Consider the following 10,066-nt stretch of genomic DNA (forward strand, 5'->3'; position numbering starts at 1 on the left):
CCTCACTAGGTAAAGTGTTTCACTCACGCACAAGTGTATAAGAGGTAATCACTCATTCACTCTACTATCACAATGTCACATGAATCAACTTTGCCTTTCATTTTACCATAATCAAAAACATTCACAAGCATGCATCATCACAAGGACTTTTCAATGGCTTATAATGTGGCTGGGCTAACAAGAAAATTGGTTTTTCTGGAGATTCTATCTCTATCATCTCCTTCTCTTTAAAGCCTTTCACAACCCACAACTTGTTTTTGATTCTCATAGGTGCACCAAGTTGGGATCTTCTTTTCTCCCAGTCATCAGGAATTTCTCCTCCTCCTCCAATCTTTTCTTCCTTTTTCACCTGAAACAACAAACAATGGTTACCTGCAACCTTGGAATCTTCATCTTTATGACTAGTCATGTGTGCATCTTGAAATGCAGCTTTATAACTAGCTTCTTCCTCCTGTGTTTGCGTCTCATCTTTAAAGACGTCTACAACCACTCTCTCCTCTCGATCTTGGAGGACCACTATACCTTCATTTACATCAATGATAGCTCTGGCCGTTTTCATAAACGGTCTTCCAAGTATGATAGGTATCTTCTCGGTCTCCATCTTCATCACCACAAAGTCTGCCAAGAACTGAAGTTTGCCAACACAAACTATAATGTCCTCTACAATTCCACTTGACTCCTTTGAAGATCCATCGGCCATTACTATTCTAACCTTTGCAGGTTTCATTTTAACCTTGCCAATTTGCTCCAGTAAAGAATAAGGCATCAAGTTAACACTTGAACCTAAATCAAGGAGAGCTTTCTTTACCTTTTTCTTCCCTATAGAACAAGGGATAGAAAAGCTGCCTGGATCAGATGCTTTAGGAGGGAATGGCTCTTTTTTAACAGCTATACACTTCTTTGCTTCCTCATCTCTACGTCTTTTCTTTGTAGAGATGTTCTCATCAGATTTTGTGTAAACTGTGATTTTCTGTAGAATCTACTCCCAAGGTGCTTCATTATCCAACATATTAAATAATTCTGTGAAATCCATTTGTTTCTCCTGATTTATTGGAAAAGGAAAATTATTTTCACTCTCTATTTCTCTTCTTTCTTCTGTTTCTTCTTCTTCTTCCAACTCAATGATCTCTTCATTTACACTCTTGACCACTTTGCACTCTTCTCTGGGGTTAACCTCAGTATTAGCCCCAAAGTTTCTGTTGGGTCTTTCTTCCAATTGCTTGGTGATCTGACCCATCTGAATCTCCAGATTCTTTATAGCAGCTTCAGTGCTCTTTTGAGAAGATTCAGTTTTTTGGATGAATTGCTGAAGAGTTTCTTCCAACTTTGTTGATCTGTCATTAAGCATAGATAATTGTTGCCACAAAGTTGGTTGCTGCTGCTGCTTATTAAACTGATTAGCCTGCCCAGTTTGTCCTTGGCCAATGCTTGGATGTGGTTTCCAACCCTGATTATAATTCCCTTGACGGTATGGAAACTGATTAGCCATGAAGTTAACATCCTCCAAGGCCTCCACTGGAAAAGCACACTGGCCATTGATGTGATCACCTCCACATAGTTCGCACAACTGGGTTTGTACCTGTGCAGCAGATTTTAACTCTTTAGGTAGTGAAGCAAGAGTTTTGGTCAGAGTTTCCAGCTGTTGAGTTAGAATCTTATTCTGTGCTAGCAGAGCATCATGGGTTTGTAATTGAAGAACCCCTTTCTGTTGCATAGGGGCGCCTCTTTCATTGTGAAGCTCATTATCACTTGTAGCCATATTTTCAATAATTTCAGTTGCTTCCTCTGGAGTCTTCCATTTGATATTGCCTCCAGCTGAGGCATCCAACATCATCTTGGTTTGTGAACCAAGCCCTCCAAGGAAAGTTAGGACTACTTCTTGATCTTCAAAGCCATGCGTGGGAGTTTTACGTAACAAGCTTTTATACCTGTCCCATGCATGTCCCAGTGATTCCTCCATGCCCTGCTTGAATGAAGATATCTCTTGCTTTCCTTTAGTCACTTTAGATTGTGGGAAGTATTTGCTTAGAAACTTTGTAACCACTGCTTCCCACTCCGTGAAACTTTCTTCTGGAAAAGAGTTCAACCAAAGCTTAGCATTGCCCCCCAATGAGAAAGGAAACAAGCTAAGTTTGATAGCTTCGTCTGGCACCCCATTGATCTTGACCGTGTTACAAATCTCATTAAATGTTGTAAGGTGCTCATATGGGCTTTCATGTGATAACCCAGTAAATTGATTACTCTTTACCAGTTGAATTAATGCTGGTTTGACCTCCATGTTGGCTGCATTGACTCTAGGTCGAGCTATGCTATTGAAGTGCTGAGGTCCAGCAAGATTAGTGTAATCTGCAAGAGTTCTTCTAGCATTATTATTGTTCTCCATACTCCCTGTGCTGTGAACAGAACCTTGTGGTGATGATTGTAGGAGAGTTTCAGGAGAAGGGAAAAGTTCTCTGGACGTTCTGATTCTTCTCCTCCTTCTACTCTCGTCTAGTCCTTCAAGTAGTGGTTCTGTTGTTTTCTTACTTCTAGTTCGAATTGCCTTCTGCATGCACAAGAAAACAAAACCCTAAAAAAGATTTGTTAGCACAAAAAGATATAGAAGAAAATAAAGATTGAAAAGATATAAGAAGATAAAAGATTTAGAAGATAGAATCAAATAAAATATAATAAAACCTAATCTAAAAAAAATAAAATCTAATCTAAAAGATAAAATAAAATAAAATCTAATCTAAAAAGATAAAAATAAAATCTAATAAAATCTAACCTAAAAAAAAAAAATAAAAAAAATAAAATCTAATAAAAACCGAAAAATAAAAAACAGAAAACAGAAAACAGAAAAATAAAATAAAAATTCGAAATTAAAATAAAATCTAATCTAAAAAGATAAAAATAAAATCTAACCTAAAAGATAAAAATCAAATCTAAAAAAAAATAAAATCTAATAAAAACAGAAAAAATAAAAACAGAAATTCAAAATTAAAGTCAAAGGTAATCAATAATCACACAAATTAACCAGTTAAACCACGAGTCCCCGGCAACGGCGCCAAAAACTTGATGGACAAATTTGTAATCACCAAAATATGATGTCACAAACTTGTTTCACAATCGGCAAGTATGACCGAATCGTTCAAGTAATAAAACTTGGTAAGACCAAGTATCGTTCTTCCCAAAGGACTCACGGCCTAGTTTAGTTATGTGGTTTCTTGATTAACTAAGACTTACAAACGAAATATTTGAGTTTAAAATGCAAGACAGAAAATAAACATGTATGCATGAATTTTGATCAATGGCAAAGACAAAAGATAAACACTTTCAATGGAATATATGAATGAATATGTTGTTGGGGGTCAATTTCATCTCATCCACTCTCATATATTTTAGGAATTCAACATTCAAATCATCATTGTTAATGCCACTCTCTAATGTACCATTCTAGATGGCTTCTCCCTAATCAAATAGTTCATACAATTCCTAGCATTCCTAATGATTAGTTCATGAGTGCAGGAGCTTAAAGGCAACCAATAGAATATTGTCAGTATAATATTGGGAGAAATTCCCCGGATCTAGACTTCCCCGTACGTGTCCGTATCGACAAAACCAATAATCATGCATTAGAATGAGTTAAACAATGCAAGCATTGAGCAAAGAGGAAAAACCCTAACTAATGATGAAAGAAAGCATATGTCTTAATTCAAAGATGTACTCAACAGATTCCATATATGAGAGCTTCAAGAGATTACATTGATTCCCCAACAAACATACAAGGTTTAGTTCACCATATTCATGGTGAACCTAGATGAATAACAATGAAAGTATGAAAGAATAAACCCAATAAAGTGGAAGAGGTAGCCTGAGCATCCAAGATCCTCCTTCAAAGGGGTGAAAGAGAGAGTGTTTGCCTCGTTTCTGCCAAAGATCCCTAACTAAAGGACGTGCATGCCCTTATATACTAATCTAGAGTTACAAAAGATTACAAAAGCCCAAGCCCAAAAAGTGCCGCTCAGCGCCATTTACCGCTCAGCGGTGGTTACGCGTCTTCTTTCTTCCCCTCAGCGGCCATTTGCCCCTCAGCGGTTCCAACGCCACCTCTTGAGTGCCGCTCAGCGGTAGTTTGCCGCTGAGCGGTGCCTTCGACTTCTCTTTTTGCACTCTTCCTTGTCTTTTCTAATGTCCTCTCTCTTATTCTTCACTTCTTTCACCAAATTCACCTCAAAACCTGCACAAAAACACTTAAATCAAGCATAAACCTGTCCAGCTCTCTTATTTCTGAAAATATAAACAAAATGCATGATTTCAAGCTAGTTTCTAAGTCTAAAGGTTGCTTTTAGTATCACTTTTAAGCATGAAAATAACAGTTTTTCAACTGTTATCATCTGCCCCATCTGAGTTTCCAAATTTTTGATAGCAGCTTCAGTGCTCTTTTGAGTAGACTGAGTTTTCTGTATGAAATTGTTAAGAGTTTCATCCATCCTCATGGACCTTTCATTAAGCATAGATATCTGCTGCCATAAGGTGGGTTGCTGCTGTTGCTTATTATATTGACCAGCTTGCCCAGTTTGCCCTTGACCAATGCTTGGGTGTGGTTTCCACCCTTGATTATAGTTCCCTTGACAGTATTGATTGGTCATGTAGTTTACATCCTCTACGACTTCTACTGGAAAGGCACATTGACCATTAATATGGTTGCCTCCACACAATTCGCACAACTGGGATTGTACCTGTGCAGCAATCTTCAACTCTTTGGGTAATTGTGCAAGAGTTTTAGTAAGAGTCTCCAGCTGTTGAGTTAGAATTTTGTTTTGAGCTAGCAAGGCATCATGTGTCTATAATTGGAGAACTCCTTTTTGTTGCATAGGAGCTCCTCTCTCACTGTGCAGCTCATTATCACTAGTAGCCATGTTTTCTATAATATCAGTGGCTTCCTCTGGAGTTTTCCATTTAATATTGCCTCCTGCTGAGGCATCAAGCATCATCTTGGTTTGTGAACCAAGCCCTCCAAGGAAAGTTAAGACTACTTCCTGTTCTTCAAAGCCATGCGTGGGTGTTTTTCTTAGCAAACTTTTGTATCTATCCCATGCATGCCCTAGTGATTCTTCCATGCCTTGCCTAAATGAAGAAATCTCTTGCTTGCCTTTTGTGACCTTTGATTGTGGAAAGTACTTGTTTAAAAACTTTGTTACCACTGCTTCCCACTCTGTGAAACTTCCTTCTGGGAAAGAATTCAACCAAAGTTTAGCATTGCCTCCCAATGAGAAAGGAAATAAGCTAAGTTTGATCGCTTCATCTGGCACCCCATTAATCTTCACTGTATTGCAAATCTCATTGAATGTAGTGAGGTGCTCATATGCGCTTTCATGAGATAACCCATTAAATTGGTTGCTTTTCACCAGTTGGATCAGTGCTGGTTTGACCTCCATATTAGCTGCATTGACTCTAGGTCTAGCTATACTGTTAAAGTGCTGAGGTCTAGCTATATTGGTGTGATGAGTCAATATTTTCTCAATTTCACTTAGCTTATTGTACCGAATTTAATCAGGGAATTGTGCTAAAACGTCCGGTATTTTTCCGTTTGTACTAATTGTTCTTAATTTGATCAGAAATTCTAATTTTAATTAATTTGAATTAATTGAGCTAATTATTCGCATTATTAATTGCAGGAAAAATTTTGGAACATTTGAAACATTTGGAGGACAATAAAAAATAAAGTGTTGAGTTTATTGCAACATGCAAAGGAGGTGTAGATTTCATTTTAGGAGTTGCACATGGAGATGGACTTTCTAAAAAAATGAAAGCAGCAAGCGGAGGATTTCCGGAAGGAAACTTGAGGTGTGGGAAGCAGTTTGGGGGTGCATCCAGCACAGATCCAGCAGCAACACCACACAGCCACGTCCGCACCCAGTGATCAATGGCAAAAAGCAAAAGATAAACACTTTCAATGAAATATATGTATGAATATGTTGTTGGGGTTCAATTTCATCTTATCCACTCTCATATATTTTAGGAATTCAACATTCAAATCATCATTGTTAATGCCACTCTCTAAAGTACCTTTCAAGAAGGCTTCTCCCTAATCACGAGTTCATACAATTCCTAGCATTCCTAATGATCAGTTCATAAGTGCAGGAGCTTAACGACAACCAATATAATATTGGGAGAAATTCCCCGGATCTAGACTTCCCCGTACGCACCCGTATCGACAAAACCAATAATCATGCATCGAATGAGTTAAACAATGCAAGCATTACGCAAAGAGGAAAAACCCTAACTAATGATGAAAGAAAGCATAAGTCTTAATTAAAAGATGTAAAAACAGATTCCATATATGAGAGCTTCAAAAGATTACATTGATTCCCCAACAAACATACAGAGTTTAGTTCACCATATTCATGGTGAACCTAGATGAATTACAATGAAAGAATGAAAGATAAAACCCTAAAAAGGTGAAGAGGAAGCCTCAGCATCCAAGATCCTCCTTCAAAGGGGTGGAAGAGAGAGTGTTTGCTTCGTTCCAGCCAAAGATACCTAACCCTAGGAAACCCTAAAGCTTATATATTATTCGTAAATTACAGAAAATTAGGCCCAAGCCCATTAAAGTGCCGCTCAGCGGTAAAATACCGCTCAGCGGTAAGTGCATGTCACGGTTGTTCCCCTCAGCGGCCATTTTGCCCCTCAACGGCCATTTTGCCCCTCAGCGGTCCTCCCGTAAGCTTCTGAGTGCCGCTCAGCGGTAAACTGCCGCTGAGCGGTGACTTCGGCTTCTCCTTTTGCACTTTTTGATGTCTTTTCTGATTCCATATCTCTCCTTCTTCACTTCTTTCACCAAATTCACCTTAAAACCTGCACAAAAACACTGAAATCAAGCATAAACCTGTCCAACTCTCTTATTTCTGAAAATATGAAGAAAACCATGATTTCAAGCTAGTTTCTAAGTATAAAGGTTGCTTTTAGTATCAATTTTAAGCATGAAAATAACAGTTTTTCAACTGTTATCACAACCCCAAACTTAGAACTTTGCTTGTCCTCAAGCAAACAAGATGTAACTCCATCTTCAACCAATTCATATGATGGTTCACTTCATTCAAAAATCTTCTTTTCAAGATAAGTAAAAACATCAATCAAACTTATGATCAAGATTTCAATTAGGATGTGCACATGCTTTAATGTTTCACAAAATCAGTTAATACCCAACAAATGCTCTTTTTCATGAATGACCAATCAATTAAGCATGGATGTTCATGTGCTAATGGAATATTTCCTCACTAGGTAAAGTATTTCACTCAACACACAAGTGTATAAAAGGTAATCACTCATTCACTCTACTATCACAATGTCACCTGAATCAAATTTGCCTTTCATTTTACCACAATCAAAAACATTCACAAGCACGCATCATCACAAGGACTTTTCAATGGCTTATAATGTGGCTGGGCTAACAAGAAAATTGGTTTTTCTGGATCACAAAATCCTTGAGTTAAGAGAATCATAACAACACAATCATCTTATTCATTCCCAACTTTCTTTTGCCTTTGCATTGAGCTTTGCTTCTTTTTCTTTTCTTTTCTTTTTCTTTGCATATTCTTACTTTTTAGCTCTTAGCTCAATGCTTTTCATGTTTTCCCAACAACCCCAAACTTGAACATTTAATAATACCACGCAAGATCTTCTACTTAACTCAAGGTAAAGCTTTTCAATCAAGGGTTTTCAGTGTATGTTCAAGGCTAAGGGTTCAAAAGGATAGAACACAAAGTGTTCTCTTTTAGTGGGCTAATCTTACGAATTTGGCCAATAAAAGGGTTTCAACAAACGGCCTTGATCATATGATGCAAAACAAGCAATTGATTCAATCATAGAAAACCTGGGCAAAATCATTCATGCTTTCAAAGTAATAGCATTCAACAATAACAACTCTGGAGCTCAAAACCTCACATATAAGCTCATTCACATTTGACATACACATCCTGCTTAATTTCACAATCACAATCATGATATCCTGCATTTGTTCACAAAGCTTGTGAATCACCTGTATAAGCATTTTAATGTGCACATCATCTCAACATCAATCAATCAATAAGCATCATTCAGTATTACTTATCACACAATCATAGTTAATAGCAAACCATCATAACAAACCAAGTGTTCAATAGAGTACATCAAACCCTAATCTAAAAACAAATAATGCTTACAGAATAATGGGTTGCCTCCCAATAAGCGCTTGTTTAACGTCACGAGCCTGACCCAAACTTTCAAGGATCAACCAACAACATCATTGTGGAAAATTGTTGCACCTCTCCCCCTAGATAGGGTTTGAGACGTTGACCATTCACCACCCAACTTCTCTGTGGATCATCAGCAGCTGGATTAAATATTTCAATTGCTCCATGCGGATGCACTTCTTTTATCACATATGGTCCTGACCATTTTGATTTCAGCTTCCAAGGAAATATCTTCAATCTTGAATTGAACAATAATACCTGTTGTCCTGGATTGAAAACTCTATTCACCAACTTCCTGTCATGATAAAATTTAATTTTGTCTTTGTAAGCCTTGGATGAATCATATGCATGTAATCGCATTTCTTCAAGCTCCAAAATCTGCCGTCTGCGTGTGCATTGAGTTTCATAAGGATCAAAATTCAAGAATTTCAAAGCCCATAATGCTCTATGCTCCAATTCTACTGGCAAATGGCATGCTTTCCCATAGACTAATTGAAATGGTGATAATCCCATAGACGTCTTCATTGCTGTCCTATAAGCCCAAAGAGCATCATCCAATTTGAGAGACCAATCCTTTCTTGATGAAGTCACTGTTTTTTCCAGGATCCTTTTTATCTCCCTGTTAGACACCTCAGCTTGTCCATTGGTTTGTGGATGATAAGGTGCAGCTACCTTATGTTTTACTCCATAGTGTTTGAGTACTTTCTCTAGCTGATAATTCCAAAAATGAGATCCTCCATCACTGATCAACACTCTTGGAGTGCCAAAGCGTGAGAATATCTGCCTCTTCAGGAATTTAATTACCGTGCTAGCATCATTTTTAGGACAAGCTAATGCTTCCACCCATTTACTCACATAATCCACTGCTACCAGAATATATTCATTGTTGAAAGATGGAGGGAAAGGTCCAACAAAATCAATACCCCAACAATCAAAAACCTCAACCTCTAAAATACCTTGTAAAGGCATCTCGTGACGTTTAGTGATTGTCCCTGCTCTTTGACATTTATCACAATTCCTAGCATGATTATGGGCATCTTTAAATAAAGTTGGCCAATAAAACCCTGATTGAAGGACTTTTGCTGCTGTTCTTTCTCCATTAAAATGTCCTCCATAAGGTGAATCATGACAATGCCAGAGAATTCCTTCTGCTTCTTCATTTGTAACACATCTCCTTAGAAGATTATCTGCTCCAATTTTGAACAAATAAGGATTATCCCAAACAAACTGCTTGGCATCATGCAGAAATTTCTTTCTTTGTTGCCAAGTTAAGTCTTCCGGTATGACTCTTGCAGCTTTGAAATTCGCCATATCAGCAAACCAGGGCCTCTGCTGAATATACATGAGTGATTCATCTGAAAAAGATTCCCAGATTTCAGACTCCTTGCTAGTGACCTCATTGTTGACTAACCGTGACAAATGATCAGCAATTAAGTTCTCACTTCCTTTCTTATCACGGATTTCTACATCAAATTCTTGCAATAGTAGTACCCATCTAATCAGACGTGGCTTAGAATCTGGTTTTGTCAACAAATATTTGATAGCTGCATGATCTGTATAGACAATCACCTTAGACCCAATAAGATAAGGTCTAAATTTCTCTAGAGCATACACAATGGCAAGAAATTCTTTCTCTGTGGTAGCATAATTCAATTGAGCATCATTCAGCACCTTGCTAGCATAATAATTTGGATGAAACTTTTGTTCTTTCCTCTGGCCAAGGACAACTCCTATTGCATAATCACTTGCATCACACATTAATTCAAAATTTTGATTCCAATCTGGCGCTACAATTACTGGAGCTGACACTAACTTCTTCAATATGTCAAAAGCTTTCAGACAGTCTTCAT

This window comes from Vigna umbellata, chromosome 2 (genome assembly GCF_029865625.1).
Source record: "Vigna umbellata cultivar VRB3 chromosome 2, Vumbellata_1.0, whole genome shotgun sequence".
NCBI classification, from domain to species: Eukaryota; Viridiplantae; Streptophyta; class Magnoliopsida; order Fabales; family Fabaceae; genus Vigna; species Vigna umbellata.